Source organism: Mustela putorius, unplaced genomic scaffold (assembly GCF_011764305.1).
Source record: "Mustela putorius furo isolate JIRA1106 unplaced genomic scaffold, ASM1176430v1.1 tig00000127_pilon_pilon_pilon, whole genome shotgun sequence".
NCBI lineage: Eukaryota > Metazoa > Chordata > Mammalia > Carnivora > Mustelidae > Mustela > Mustela putorius.
In genome coordinates this window covers 7,364,867-7,379,754 of record NW_025421288.1, presented here as the reverse complement: position 1 = coordinate 7,379,754, position 14,888 = coordinate 7,364,867, and positions in this window count along the sequence as shown.

Genomic DNA, 14,888 nt, shown 5'->3' with positions numbered 1-14,888 from the left:
ACAGAGTGGGCACCTTCCAGCTTGCATAACATGGACATTGGTTTCCAAACTCCAGACCTCACACCAGCTGTATCTGAACTGCTAGAGGAGCTTAGAAAATACAGATCCTGGAGAAAAAAATATAGATTCTGAGTCACAAGAAGACAAATACCAGTTAATTCCACTTATATAATTTCACCCATCTAAAGAGGTGACATTCACAGGACCAGGAAGGAGAACGGAGGTTGCCAGGAGCTGGGGGGCCTGGAAGGGAGCTGCCTAACGGGTGTAGAGCTTCTGGAAAGAGTTCTGGATCTTAGCTTTGCAATGAGGTGAATGTGCTTAACACTACTGAACTGTTCGCTTAAAAATGGTCAAGACTTTTATGTTGTTTTTTTACTACTTAAAAAAAAAAATAGATTCTGGGCCTGACCCCTGGGAATCTATTTAGGTGTAACTGGGGTAGAGCTTAGGGATTTTTTTTTTTTTTTTATTTCCCCCAAGGGATCCAGCGCACAGCCAGGCTTGGGAAACACCGGCTATGGGGAGGTTGTACCCTGAATATCTTGACTCTGCCTGCTTCCCCACCTGCCCGCCCCCTCCACGCCCTCTCCCTGCCGTCTGCTCTCCCCCAAAGCCACCCCGGGTGACCTTTCTCAATCTCAAATCCCATCCTTGCTCAGCTTGGTTAAAAGTGTTGCGAGGCTTCCTGGTGCCCTCGGTACACACCAGAAAAGACAAGCTTCTCCGCAGGGCCAGGAGTCCGGTGCATTCCCGGAACATTACATCAGGAAGCCTTCCGAGTGAAGGCAGAGGTCCGAGCAAGTGTCCCCCGGAGCCCCAGGAGGCAGAGATGGACTTTGTCTCCGGGAGAGCGGGAGGGGAGGCAGGAAAGCGTCTCAGAGGCACAAAGTTGGGCCTCGGGGGGATGAGTGGCAGCTTGTCACAGACGGGGGTAAAGGCAAAAGTGGAAACAGCGGGAGAGGGCAGGCCAGGGACAAGTGGCCAAAGCAAGGAGGGTATTGGCCCCGAGAGGGGGAGGGGAGCGGAGGGGAAGAGTGGGCGATGAGAGCTGGCAGCCAGAGAGTGCGTGAGGGGTTAGCAGGGAGGAAGTAAAGCCCCCTAGAGCTGGGGTACCAGGAGAGGCAGGGGCAAGGGCCTCCTGGATGTGGCTGTCCAGGCTTCGGCTCAGGTTACCAGCTTCAGGCCCGCTGAGCTGGTTCGTGGTGGGGATTTGGACAAGGTGATCCTGGCCAGGAGCAGGCAGAGCTCCCTTTGCTTGAAACCGCCATGGCCTCCCCCACTCTACACGGCTAGCTCTCAGCCCACTCCCCAAGGGCCTGCCTGCCCCTTAGACCCTCCCCTTTCCTTTTGCCTGAGTGGGTTTGTGGCTGCGAGTCTGTGCGAGTGTCTCCCGGGTCTTGTGGTCACGCAGTCCCTGTCTTTGCTTTGGGTCTGTGTATTCGAGGAAGTTTCTTAGAAGCTGGATGTGTCACTGCAGGTGTGGGTTGATGAGTGGGGCCCCGTCAGATTCCGGGGAGCCCTGGGGCCTTCCCAGGGACATAAGAGAGGATTCCGGGGCAGCACGGAGAGGGACCCGGCACAAGGGAGCTGGGAGAGCTCCAGCCGCTCGGTCTGCGCACAGCTGCTGGGCCACCGCACCTGGCTGGCCTAATTCCCCAACAGTCAGTCTCTCCATGCCCCAGATTCGCCCCCAACAACACCCAAAAGGAACTGAGATGCGGGAGTGGTTTTTCCCTAGGGCCCCTCTCCCTCCATGACAGATCAGATAGAACGGCCCTCTGAGCCTGGAGCTCTGGGCTCCCCTTTTACATCCCCCTTCTCCCCTCAGTGCCCCCCACAACACACACGCGCACGCACGTGCACATGCACACACACCGTTCCCAACCTGGTGCTGCAGCAAGATCCCAACACCAGGGCCGTGGGGGCTGGCCGAACAGGTCGGCCTTGCTTCCTAGCAGAGGACTCGAGGGGCCCCCGCTGGAGGGACATCACATCCAGCTCCAGGCTCACGAAAGACTTCTGTCTTTTGGAAAGAGATGGGAACGGGCGCCAGAAAAGACATCACTGTTGGCAGGCAGGTTAATTGGATGCGGTCATAAGCTAGCTAGTTCCTGGGACAGGTGTGTTAATAGCGCTAAAACATCAGAAACCACCCAGAGCCACCAAGAGGAATTAATAGGCCCGGGGAGTCCAAGGTCACATTGGACAGCACCCAGGAGTGGAAGGATCGCTGGACCAGGAGGCTGAGCCCCTGGCTCCTCACCCTGGCTCAGCCACCGGCTCACTGCGGCCCTTAGAGCAAGAGCAGCCTCTCCGGACCTTGGAAAACATTATAGGGTGCAAGGCGGCGTTGCCCGGCCACCTGACAGGAGCCTCGCTGTGGTCCTCTGCGGTGGTGGTATGCTTATCGTCTGTTTTGTGGATGAGGAAACTGAGGTTCCCCGATGGGGGTGGCTTTTGCTTAAGGGGCTGGACCTGAAACACTTAATTGCCCTCCACCAGGGTGGACGTTTTCCTGGTGTCCACTAGGAGGCGCCCTAGACTGTTTCTCCTCCTTGGCACCAAACACCTAGATCCCAGGCCAGCCAGGTAGTCAACCCCACCCCACTTGGTGGTTTCTAAGCTCGGTGGAGCTGGAGGCCAGCTCCTGGGGAAAGGTTAGAAGGCACACTAGTCCTCCCTCTTGCTTCTACCCCAGCCCCATGAAGGAAGGAGTCTCTTGCCCTGCTCGTCCGAGGGTGAGGGAGGGAAGAGAGGGGTCTCAGACCCCCAGGGAGCTGCGGGCCCATTGGTCCCTTGGGAGCCCCGTGTGCCAAACCGGGATCAGAGTCTCAGAGAGGGTCAGCAGCTTGCCGAAGCTCATACAGGAGGCCTGTCGGATCTAAATGCTGGATCCCGGTCCTGGTTCAGGTGAGGCTCAGGGCAGGTTCGGGGACTCAGCCTGCCACGTGGCCTGTCGCAAAGAGGACGATCCTGGCCCGCTGGGCTGTGAGCCTCCGTGGTGACCACGAGGCTGAGTCTTCCACAGAGTGATTCTCCAGGCACTCAAGGGTCAAGGGCTCACTCCAGGAGGTCAGGGCCAGGTTTGGGGGCTCACGAAAGGGCAAGGGCAAGGGGGAGGCACTCCGCTGGCAGCTGGGACAGGTCCTGGCATTGGCGTCCCTGTCTTTATCTGAAAGTGGGTGTGTAGGTGGGGGCTGGGGCAGAAGGGGTCACTCTGACTCAGAACTCAGATTCGTCAGTGTATTGGGGGAGGGGGGCAGAGCCACTGGGGAACCAGGGTGGGGAGAGTCCCTGAAGGATGAAGGTAGGAAGCCTGTGATCTGGGGATGGGGAGGGGCGATGGTCTGGACAGGCTGAAGGATCCAGTGTGGGTTGGTGTTAAGAGGTACTGTGGAATCAGGAGGGGCTGAGCTGGCTGAAAGCAGGACAGTGACATGGAGCGTGGGGCTGCAGGGCCCTTCTCTCCCTGCTTGGCTTCCTGGAGGGTCGATGCCTCTCCACCATCCACGGCAGGTGGTCTGGACCTGCCAGGGAAGCAGGAGGGAAGCTGAACGTCCACGGAGAGCACCCCTTGACTCCCCGAAGTTACAGCCAGCCCTGCCTCCTCACCCAAATGGACTGACTAGGACCCTCCCCAGCACAGAGACATTAACCCCACCGCCAATTCTCAGGTCAGTACAGGTGATGGTGACAGAGGCGGGGTCAGGCCCAGGACTGGGTTTAGGAGTCATGGATGGGCACACCTAGGCCCCAGGGCACAGGACAACTGCCCCCCCCCCCCAGTCAGCAGTGGTGAGGTTGCTTTGTGAATGAAGGGACCTCAAGCCAGAGGAGCTGTCCTGGAAAATCCCAGCCCTTCCCCCAGGCAGGTCACAGAACCTGCTCTCCAAGCCTAGGGCCCCTCCCTCCCTCCCAGCAATGTGTCCAGTGGCACCTGACTTGAACAGGCTATAAATAGAGGGATGACGGAAGGCTCCGGAAGCCCAAGGGAGGGTTAGAGAAAGGGATTCTGGTTCCCCTGAGAAGGGCGCTGTGAGGCTGCCCTGAGAAAGCAACATTTCCATGGTGACTCTTTGGGGCTGAACAGAAGTTCCCTGGCAGAGGAGGTCCAGAAGGGGGCATTCAGGCAGAGGGCACGATCTGGGGAAGTGAGAAATTAAGAAGGCAGGTAAGAGTGGTTGGGCAAAGGTTGCATTCGTGGTAGATGAGGAAACCCAAGGGCCAACGGCCTTGAATGCCAGAATAAGGTCTTGGGCTGTTGCTTTCAGGGTGGTTCTGGTTGTGTGACTGGGAGCTAGAGTAACAGTAACAAGGCAAGGACAGTCCCAGGTTACCTGAGGCGTAGGGACAGAAAGCACATGGCCATTCCTCTCCATTGAGTTGCACCCTTTATGCCTCGTCTTCCTTTCTGCTGGCTGGAATAGGTATGTGATTGCTGGAGCTGGAGCAGCCATCTTGCATCATAAGGTACCGAGCAGCCAAGAAGTGATCTGGGTTCTGATACCTGTGGAGCTGCCATATCAGTCTTAGACTCGATTCAGCCAAATGTTGTTCACCTGGGAGAAAAAGATAACTTCTATATTGTGTGATGGACTTTTCTATCTCCTTCAACTGAATATAAGCCTAAACAACATTGCAGTTCAGCAGTGAACCTCAAAAGCACTTACACCCCATTGTTCTGCCGCTGACATCCATAAATGAAAATAAGAAAAGGAAAACCCCAGGGGTATTTACACCTCTTCAGCTGTGCTACAGTTCCACCGCAGGCTCACCGGACCCTTTCCAGAGTCTTCGTTCCCGCAGTTTCAATAGGATGTTTAGAGATGCGCTGGAAGGAAGGAAGGAAGGCAGGAAAGAAGAAAAGGTGCTTTTGTTGCAGATAACACACAACACTGTGAGAGAGCTTGGCTCACTCTTCCAGGACCCCTATCCAGACATGCCTGGCGTTCTGGATGCCATGACTCAGGCCCCTGTCCCCCGGCCTGAGACCCACGGGCTCACAAAGGAACAAGAGATATGAGCCCCTCACTGTTAGAGGCATAGATAGTATTCGTGAGAGAATCTTCAGTTAACCCCCTTGGCGTTCCCAGATGGGTCGTTCCCCAATACACAAGGTCGTGTGATCTCATCTCTGCCATGTCTCTGGGACATAATAATTCTACTATTAAAGTTGCCATTTAATGAAGACCCTGTCATGTTCACTTCCACAAGGCGACAGGACAAAAGCCCCCTCTCTGCTCCTCGGCTGACATAGAGACAGAGGAGAATCCAGCTGGTGGCTCAGGATTTAATGGAGCCCTTTACGGGAACCGGCCTCTCCTTGCATAAACGAGGGGCCCTTCGGGGCCTGGGCACTGCTCTGCGCGGTCATGCCACTTACTGGATCCAGGGCGGGAGCCGTGGCGAGAAAGGGAGGCAGCTAGAAAAACATTTCAGTCCTCCTCACCGGGGGCTCAGCTCAGGCCATTCTGTCTCTCAGCCCTGGGTTTGTTTGCTTTCAGTAGAGGCTTGTGGGGCTTCCGGAGCTAGCTGGCCAGGCCACTCCTACAGAGGGAGGACTGGGGAGCGGGGTGGGCGGCAGCTGGGGGTGTCTGCCAGGACCATCCTGGGCTGTGACAGAGGCCAGACCCACCCCTCCTCCCCGCGCTGAGGGGGCTGCCTCCGCCACTTCTCCTTATCCTGGGAAGGCCTCCCTGGGGGTGGGGGACAAGGGTTCCCAGCGTGGGGACAGAGGAGAAGGGGGGGCCTGCACCAGGGGCGGCCGAAGGAGGCAGAGGGTCGAGGTTCAGAAAGCGCCGTGTGGAGGAATGTTGGGAGCCTGCTGCCTGGGTTTGATCCCAGCTCTGGGGGTCCCCTGAGACCTTAAACTCTCTGTGCCTGGGTGTCCTCATCCGGATGAGGAAACTCACAGTACGTTTGTCTCAGGGCTGCTACACACATGAAGTGACTTAGTGCGTGTCAAGTTTTAGGACCGTGGCCTCATGCATAAAAGGGGCTAATAGAATATGAGGTCCTGGTTGTGTAATTACTACTACTACTACTGGGGGGAGGTATTATTACAAGGGAGAAGACCCAAGTCAACAAACTCCCTCAGTGAGAGGAGCTTCCAGTGAAGAATCAAACCTTCGAGGCGCTACCTCAGAAACGCTGTCGCCCGGCGCACGCCCCAGGGCCCTCCCACCTTGTAAGTCTTTAATGACTCCAGCCCATCCCGGACAAAGTCTCATCAGGGGAGGCAGAGGAGGGTTGTGGTTTCCTGCACAGACTCTGGAACCAGACTGCCTGGGTCGGAATTTAACTTCGGTCCTTCTGGAACATTCCTTAACCTCTCTGTGCCGGGGTGTCCTCACCTGTGGCCTGGGATGAGGAAAGGGCCCTATCAGTGAGGGAATGAGACTAGTGAGCCTGATGACAGCCTGACACTGAGAGGCCACGGGGAGACCATATCGGTGCAGGAGAGGTGAGACGGTGGCCCTGTGCCACCCCCCATCCGGCGTCCCTGAGGGATTGTGCCTGTGAGATCCAGCATGGCTAAGAAGTGGGGACAGTGTGTGTGAGTGTGTGTGTGTGAGAGAGAGAGAGACAGAGAGAGAGAGAGGGAGAGAGCTGCTCAAGCAGAGAGGCCATACCTGAGTGGCTACCTCAGGCAAAAGGAGAGGTTCAGGCTCTGTCTAGCTGTGACAGGGGGCTAAAGGCCACGAGGGACACAGCACTGGGACACAGTCCCATCTCTTCATCCCCTCTTCACTCCTACTAGGCCCGCATTTACTGCCCCATTCTACAGATGAGAAACTGAGGCCCAGAGACCCAGAAATGAGGGTATAGATCCCAGGCTTGACTGACCCCTACCCCAGCCCTGACCAGGACCACCTGGCCTCCTGGCTCTGGGGTGAAGCCCCCGTCACCCGTCTCAGGGGTACTTTCCCACACCTGATTCTGCTCCAGCTCCATTTCTCTTCCCACCTGCTGCTTCCCCCTTTGTCTCTTTACCCTAAAGAGCAGAGACTCATAGTTCATGCCGGCTCTGTCCTGCAACCTCGAAGACTCAAGGAGGCAACAAGCAAGCCCTCCTCTTCTAGAACTTGTCCTGAAGCCTGGGACAGGGTCATGGTCGGCCCCAGACATGCTCTGCCCGTAGAGAACAAGGAGGGACCTGCATTAAAGCCAACCAGGAGGACTTCCTGGAAGGAGTGGGCCTTGGGACGAGCTTTGACGAGGTGAGGCCCCCTGCCAAAGCAACGCACGGGAAGGCGTAGCTGCTGCGGGCTCTGGTGCTGGCAGGTCTGGGTTCAAGTCCCAGCCCTGTAGTCAGTAAGCTGAGTTTGCCCTGGGGCCTGGCAACTCACTTCTCTCGGCCTCCGTGTCCTCTGAAGCAGAGGCAGGTGGACATGAAGGAGGAACAGGGCAAGGCCAGAGGTGTGGGGGCCACTCGACACGTCCAGCAGCTTCGATGCCAGCCACGGCCGAGTCTGCTGGGCTCGCGCCTGATGCTCTGTGCTTGGTTCCTTTCATCTCATTCCGATCTCCTGACCACCTGACTTGGGACATCCTAGGATTGTCCGCATGTTCCAGATGAGAAAACACCCAGGGAGGCTGGCTGACTTGCCCAGTGCTGGCAGGTGGTGGAGTGAAAACTGAGAACCCAGGCTTGTCTGACCTCGGAGCCTGTGTCCCTAACATTCTGGTCACTTTCTCTGCCCCTCCCCCTGCAGGCTGCCCCATCATTAGAAAGGGCAGAGGGCGGGCAAGTATCATTCTTCTGCATCATGACTTGTAGCTCCAACTGGCAGCTGCAGAAGGAAGGGTCCCTCCCGGAGTCTAGTGTTCCCCCCGTCCCTGGGCCTCCCGGAGATGTCCCTGACCCACCCCCAGGGCGGTAAGGGACAGGTGCTAGGGGAGAAGTCCCATCCTGGGACTCATACTCCTGCTTCTGCTGAGGATGGGGGGTTGGTGGGGGAAGAAGCTGGGTCCCCAGTGCCCAGGCTCCGCTGGCTAAATTTAGGCACTGGGATATAGAAGGAACAAAGGTAATTAAGGGGTGTTGTATCACTTTCCAGCTGCTTCTCACGTCCTCTGGGCAGTCACACGCCACTCGGGAAGGAGGGAGGAAGCATGGGTGACACAGAGGGGAGGCGTGGGGAGGAGGGGGTGGACCCTCAGGGCCGGAGGAGGAGGGGGAGCCCACAGCCTTCACCCCAGACTCCAGAGCTCAAGGCACAGGGTCGGGTTGGCCTGAGTATCATCCCTGCCCTGGGACCCTGGGAGGCGATTTTCAGCCAAACATCCCAGGGGCTCACTCCAATGAACATCACCCATAAATGAAAAGTCCTGTCCTCAAAGTAGTGACCCCTACGTCATGGGAAGGGCTCTGCCCGGGGCAGGGGTGGGGAGGGGGCAGACAGTACACCATAGGCTTTGCATGGGTGTTCTCAGCAATCCTTCTAAGAACTCTCTAAGGAAGGCATGATATCGCCTGTTTTAGAGAGGAGGAAACCCAGCAGTCCACAGCTCAGGTCTGCCCAGCGGAGGCATGGCAGAGTCTGGGCATGAACCCGGCAGCCCAGCTCCCGAGCCCATGTCCCTAGCCAAGGGCTGTCGCTTGTCATCACTCTGCACCCAAAGAAGGATTACCAGGGAGGCTTTGCTGTAGAGCCGAAAAGAGGAGGCATCCTAGGAAATAAGAACAGCCTTTGCAAAGACAGAAGCCTGGTGCAGAAGCAAGCTTGAGGCTTCTGTCCTGGGGTCGTCCTGATTGTCGCCCTAGCCCTCTCCACGTCCAAACCAGACCTGAATCACCCAGTTAAAAAGTGGGCACGGACGTGAATAAGCATTTCTCCCAAGAAGATATGCAAATGGCCCAGAAGCCCATGAAAGATACCCAGCACCATTAGTCATCAGGGAAATGCAAATCAAAGCCTCCCTGAGCTACGGCTTCACACCCACGAGGATGGTTATAATCAGACAGACAGACAATAGCAAGTGCTGACAAGGATGTGAAGACATCAGACCCCTCGTGCCGCGCTGGTGGGAATGCAAAATGGGGCAGCCGCTTCGCAAAACATTTTGACAGTTCCTCGGAAAGTTAAACAGGGAGTCACCATATGGCCCAGCAATTCCATTCCTAGGTATGTGACCAGGCGAACCGAAAACAGATGTACACACAAAAATTACACACAAATGTTCACAGCGGCACGATTCACAAGAGCCAAAAAGCGCAAGCGATCTAAATCCCCGTCTGCTGATGAAGGGGTAAATGCGGGGGTCTATCCGTAGTAGGGAACACTATTCAGCTTTTGCAAAGGATGCTGCCCTGACACCTGCTATGGCATGGGTGAGCCTTGCAGACAGGACGGCAGATGAAATGAGGCAGACACGAAAGGCTGCACCTTATATGACTCTGTGTATATGAAGTATCCAGAATCGGCAAGTTTATAGAATCAGGAAGTAGACTAGTGATTTCCAGGGGCTGGGAAGAGGGGAGGGTGGGGAGTGGCAGCTAATGGGAACAGGGTTTCATGGCAGGAGAGGGTGATGTGAATGTTCTAGAATGAGGTGGTGGTAGTAGATGTATCATTTTATCCACACACTAAAACCCAATGACTTGCCCACCATTTAAAAAATATATATTTAATTTATTTATTTGACAGAGATCACAAGTGGGCAGAGAGGCAGGCAGAGACAGAGGAGGAAGCAGGCTCCCCACTGAGCAGAGAGCCTGATGCAGGGCTCGATCCCAGGACCCTGAGACCATGACCTGAGCTGAAGGCAGAAGCTCAATCCGCTGTGCCAACCGGGTGCCCCACGAGGTGCCCATCTTAAAAGAGTGAGCTTCAAAAAAATTTTTTTCATTTATTTTAGAGAGAGAGAGAGAGAGAATGAGTGGGAGGAGGGGCAGTGGGAGACACAGGCTCCCCACTGAGCAGAGAGCCCAGGACTCGATCCCAGGACCCTGGAATCATGACTTGAACTAAAGGCAGATGCTTATCCGACTGAGCCACCCGCGTGGCCCTAAAAGGGTGAGATTTATGGTATAAGAACTATTGATCAATAAAGATTTTATTTTAAAAGACATATCTGCTTCTAATATTTGCAGGAACACAAATGAAGACCCACATACCATATGCCTAAATATTCAAAAATGAAGCAAACAAGCCGTGGAACTAAAATATGTTCCTGTCTCTTACCTTGACAAATATACCTCCGCAGTGGTGAAGCTGAAAGTGTGTATAAAGCTCTGGTTTTTATACGCTCGAAAGCTGGTATGTTTGGGTGTTCTGTTGATGGACCGGCTGTGTTTGGACAAGCAGCAAAATAAAGATATACATAATTCATAAATTATTATGGTTTTGTTCCATAAAAATGTTCATGCCTTCATTTCACCAAAATTACTAATTCGTGTTCCAGTAATAGGCGTAATCTAAAAAGACTAAAGAAATAAAATACAGTTTTCATCCAAAAGATCAATTATGGTGACTGTAAAATTTTAAAAATATTTTTCAAAAAGATGTTTTTCTAAAATAGTCCAAATTAAGGGCACCTCGGTGGCTCAGTCAGTTAGGCGTCTGCCTTCAGCTCGGGTAGTGATCTCAGGGTCCTGAGATCGAGCCCCACAGAGGGCTCTCTGCTTGGGGGGGGGGGCAGCCAGAGTCTCGCTCTCCCTCTGCCTCTCCCCTTGCTCGTGCTCTCTCTCAAATAAATAAAATCTTCAAAAAAAAATAGTCAAAACTATTGTTCAAAATGAAGAGACAAAATACAACTACATTTAATATGACCCTTCTCTTTATAATTTCTTTTTGTATTTTTAAAAAGATTTTGTTTGACAGAGAGAAAGAGAGAGAGGGCACAAGTAGGGGGAGAGGCAGGCAGAAAGAGGAGAAGCAGGCTCCCCGCTGGGCAAGGAGCCTGACGTGGGGCTCGATCTCAGGACCCCGGGGGTCAGGACCTGAGCTGCAGGCAGATGGGTAACTAATTGAGCCACCCAGGCACCTCGTGCTTATCAGGTTTAGAGAGGCGAATTGACTTGCCCAAGGTCACATAGCCAAAAAGGGGTGGACTGGAGTCCAGGCCTTCTAAGACCACAAGCAGAACTTTTCTCACTGCTTCTGTAACACGATGGGACTTCTTGATTGAGAAGCCCCCTTGAGAGGAGCTCAGAGCCGGGGACTCCCAAATCTCCGGCATCCAGAATTCTTCAGGAGGAAGGGAGACATTGACCATAGTGGGAGGTGAAAGAGGCCTTCCCTACTGTCACCAACTCCGGGGCAGAGCTGGTTCCTCAGAGTGGCTAGCTGGCAGGCGGCTAATTACTCTTGTCACCCACTCTCTCCTGGGAAAGACAGCCGTATAATCTGCACGTCAGCGGGAGAGAGGAGAGGCCCCTGTTCGCTACCCCGGACCCCGGCGGCGGCTGACACTGGGCAGGGGGCGGGGGTGATGTCAGGACAGCCGGTGAGGGAAGGGTGACGGGGGACAGCTGGAGGCAAATGGACAAGTGGGAGAAGACCGTGGAGACCAGAGGCAGAGCGAGGACGCCGGGCGCCGCAGCACTTCCAGGATGGGTCAGCGGAGGCAAGACCAAGTTCGATTCCTGCTTCAGGGATGACTTCTCTCGGCGATGGGTCTCCGGGCTCTCTGAGAGGCCCTGGTGGGGAACAGCTAACTCCGGGGGAGGGGAGGGTAGAGAGCAGAGCAGGGCATGTTTCAAGTTGAAGGAAGCCCAGGAGGGAGAGAAAGGCCTCCCAGAGGGGACAGCATGAGCAAAGGCATGGGGAGCTGGCAGCTGGCGGCGTCAGTTTTGCTGCAACATCCAGTGAGGGGCTGGGGGCGGGGTGCAGTGAGGGGGAGCTGAGGGCCCGGTGAGGGGCCGTTGGGGGCTCAGGGTGCGGGGCTGTCTTTCGCTCTATTTCATGAGCCCCTCCAGCAACCTTGGGATTGTCTTCCCAGTCCCACTTCCCAGGAGAAGGGGCCGAGACTCCGAAGTCCGAGCCCTAGTGAGCAGCAGAGCTGGGTTCGGATTCCCGCTCTGGTCAGCCTCCCTCCCGGGTTGGGGCTCTGAGCCTCCGCGGGCATCCGCTTTCCACCATGGGGAGGATGGGTGGGGAGCCAAGTGTGGGGCCTGGACTTCGAAAACCGGATAGACTGAAGGTCCCATGAGAGGACAGGGACCTGGTCCCATGTGTATTTAAAGTATCCTTCGTTCTCTTTCTAGATGCCCCCCACCCCGATCCTTTATTTTCCTGTTTGCTTCCTTCATCCAAGCACAGAGCGGCGGCTGAGCCTGTGGGATCCGAGGCCAAACCGGCCGGTTCAAACTCCCTCCCTGCCAGATTCCTGCTGCGCGACCTCGAGCAGGTTGCTCAACCTTCCTGTCTCCGTTTCCTCGTCTGTGAGACGGACATCAGGAGAGCCGCTTCACAGACTCGGTGCGGGGATGAAAAGAGATATATAAAAAGGCCTGGAACAGTGCCAGGCAGGTAGCACACACTGAATAAAAGGCCAGCTACTATTTCCGGAGTTGCCATGTCTTGTGACTATATATTCATTTGTTAACTCGCTTCATGGGGCTTGTCTCCCTTTGCTGCTCCAGAAGTCCGGCCGCCCGGGACCACGTCACCCACTGTACCCGCTTCTGCCGTCACAAAGTACCACCGACCACCAAAGCTGGGCGGTCTACAGCTCCGGAGGCCCCAAGTCAGAAATCAAGGGCTCAGTGGGGTGTGTTTCCTCCGAAACCTGTAGGGGAGAAGAACCCCCTCGCCTCTCCCTAAGCTTCTGGTGGTTGCCAGCCATCCTCAGTGTCTTGAAAATCCCTCGCTCCCCTCCCTGCCTCTCTGGTCACATGGCCCTCTCTAGGCATCTGTGTCTTCACATGGCCACGCTCCTTCTAATAAGGAGACTAGTCATATTGATTAAACGCCACCCTACTTTTATATAACTGCATCTTTACTCGAAGACATCTGCAATGACCTTATTTCCAAACCAAGTCATACTCCGAGGTCCTGGGGGTTACAGCTTCCACTTACCCCCTAGGGGACATGATTCAACCCATAACATTCATCAAAGCATCCCCGGTATCTGGCCCAAGAGATAACCGTGGGATGGACCATAAAAATTCGTAAATGGGGTTTTCTCATTGTGAGTCGCTGGGGGCGTGGCTCAGTCTCCCCATCTTCATGCAACTGGGACCCAGGGCAGACCCTGCTCTCCTGGAGAGTCTGTAGGTGGACTGTAGTTTAGATGCACCTTAGGGAATGTGCCCAGCCAGCTGGCTGACCAAGCCACCCGTGACAAGGGTCCTCTGGAACCTGGAAGGGGTAGGGGCTGGCTGGGGAGGGTTTCTGCCCCTCAAGAGACAGGCCTGACTGCTGAGCCTGGAAAAGCTGACAGTGTGCTCAGCATTGCTGTCACTCAGCAGAGATGGGGCACTCCCTGGGGAGACGTCACAGGCATCTGGGGGCGACTAATAGCTCAATGTCACTGCTAATCCGGGGGCTCGGGCAGCCCACGTGTCAAGCAATGACTCGCACTGGGAGGTGGAGGGGATCCTGGCTGGGGGTGAGGGACAGCAGATGCTGAGTCAGGGGACTGTGGGCTCCCCCTGCCTGGTGAAGAGGGGAGGGCAAGCTGGCCTCTGCAGAACACACCTCCAGGGCCCCCTCCCCAAAGGCCCCTGGCAGTGGCCCCCCTCCCCTCTCCTGCTGTTCTAAAAGGCTCCAGCATCTAATGGCCAGCCAGGCTGAGTCTCACGGACTATAAGGGGAAGAAGGACCCAGGCAGCAGCTGGAAAGGTCAGCGGCCCTTGGGGCCAGGAACACCCATGATCCAAATGTGGAATTTACATTCCCAGAGTGCCCGCTGGCCAAGCTGGCTGCCTGTCTGGATGGCAGCCAGCAGAGTCCCGGGCCCTCTCCAGAACGGTAGCTCTGTGACTCCCCACTGCCGCGGGCACCTCCCCAAGGAGGGTCCTGGGGTGTGCCTGGGGGAAGGGGTCTCAGTGGGGACGGAGCAGTGCCACTCTGGCTGGCAGGGTGGGGCCCATCCTGCCAGACCGGGGCTATCTGCCTGGGATTTCCATCGTCCTCGCTCCTGGCTCTGTGGCTGGAAAATCCCGAGGGCTGGACATGGGAAGAACCATTGGACACCAACCAGTCCCCTTTTCCTTTTAACGTGACTTCACCCAGGGCCGGGGCTATTCAGTGAGACTGTATGGATCTTCCCATGCAGCCGGGGTGAGGGAAAGGCAAGGCAGAATCGTGCAGGCTGACTATGGGCCAGAGGCTTTCCACTAAACCTCCTACAACTGCTATTCTCATCCTGCTGTCCCAGGAGAAGAAACCGAGGCTCGGAGAAGATAACCCCCTGACAAGACCATCCCCCAAAGCAGGGCAGAGCCAGGACTCAAACCCTTGTCCCCAGCATCTCCTCTGTTGTGGGGAGCAGCACTTCGCTCAGCCTCACCGTTCCTGGCCACCTTCCCTTGAATTGCTTGGCCCGCAGACTTGGAAGGATGTCCTCCACACCTTGCACTGGGCACCAAGAATCTACGTGTGTGTGTGTGTGTGTGTGCGCGTTTGCAGGGATACGTTCCCTGCGAGGTGTACGACAATATGGGGGAGTACCAGGCTCAGTACCCAATTTTCGCCTGGCCTATTGAGTGACCTCGAGACCCTCCCCTTGGCTTCTCTGGGCCTCAGACTCCTCAGTGACCAAGGGTGTGGATCTTTTGAAGTCGGAGACCCTCCTGCTTCTCTGTGGGCCGAAACCCCTGAGCCGAGGCGGTCTCCATTTCTCTTGGCTCTTCCAGCTCCCAGCTGCCCACCGGCAACCAGTGCGGAGCCTGACACCCCGTGGGTGCCTGATGCAGCTCACCCTTGCTTGAGCGA